This window comes from Octopus bimaculoides, chromosome 1 (genome assembly GCF_001194135.2).
Source record: "Octopus bimaculoides isolate UCB-OBI-ISO-001 chromosome 1, ASM119413v2, whole genome shotgun sequence".
In the NCBI taxonomy this organism is placed as follows: Eukaryota; Metazoa; Mollusca; class Cephalopoda; order Octopoda; family Octopodidae; genus Octopus; species Octopus bimaculoides.
In genome coordinates, this window is record NC_068981.1 from 40,657,880 (window position 1) to 40,659,018 (window position 1,139).

Genomic DNA, 1,139 nt, shown 5'->3' on the forward strand with positions numbered 1-1,139 from the left:
GTAGTGAAGTGAAAGCACGTTATAAAAATAAAACTACTGAATAATAATAATAATAATAATAATAATAATAATAATAATAATAATAATAATAATAATAATAATAATAATAATAATAATAATAATAATAATACCAACAACAACAACGAAAAATACCTTAGGAATGAGAACTCAGGTGACAAGTCAAAATTAATTCTGACTAAAAAATAGAAAAAGAAAACATACATACATACATACATACATACATACATACATACACACACGCACTTTGGATCTAGGTTAAAAACTGTCTCTTTATTGGCTAGAAATTTTGAAATAAAACTGAACAATGACATATATACACACACACATACACACATACGTACATGCATGCATAGGTACATGTGTACATATTACTTTATTTGTTTCACTCGTTGGACTGAGGTGCTGGGTCACTACTTAAAAGGTTTTAGACGACGAAATAGGTTCTTGTACCTATTTTAACCCTGGCACTTATATCGTTCGCCTCTTTTTTTCCTAAGGAACAGACACGTAAGCAAATCAGCAACAATATATCAAGCAGTGAGAAACAAAATACGCGCTGTCTTCTGCACGGTTTCTGTATACCAAATTTAACAAGTAGGCATTAGTCGGCTTTATTATACGACATTTGTCCAAAATGTGGCGCTGTGTGACTAAACCCGAAATCTCGAAGTTGCGAAGTAAAATCCACACAGCTATGTATGTGTGTATGTGTATGCATTGAGTGTCTGTGTGTGTGGTGGGGTGCTCTAGACCTGAGTCCAGATTCTGTCCAGTACAGGTATTATTTAGTCAACATCACTGTAGCCATTCTAAACTTGCTAATGTCTGCACAACAAAGATATCTTCTGCCCAACATAATTATGACATTCTCCATGCAGAAATACTTGATTCATATATTCACTATGACGGATTCTTCCATCGAAGACGTCGTATGAATGTTCAGCTTTTGCCGAACAACCTGTACAAATGATTTGTTTATAGTGATGCAATGCATGTGTTGTACATTATCTCACACCTTCTATCAAATCGATGTTGCCTGAAAAGGTGCACGGTGAACTACGCGTCATGTGTCGAAGTGATCGCAGAGCAACGCGAGATGAAGTGTTTTGCTCAACAAG

General features: G+C 34.9%; 1 protein-coding gene across 1 annotated transcript in view; it reads right to left on the bottom strand.

Annotated features, from left to right (window-relative positions):
• LOC106871166 (histidine ammonia-lyase) overlaps nucleotides 1-1,139 on the bottom strand; it is a 59,155-nt gene that overhangs the window by 32,475 nt on the left and 25,541 nt on the right. The gene's annotated exons all lie outside the window — the stretch shown is intronic.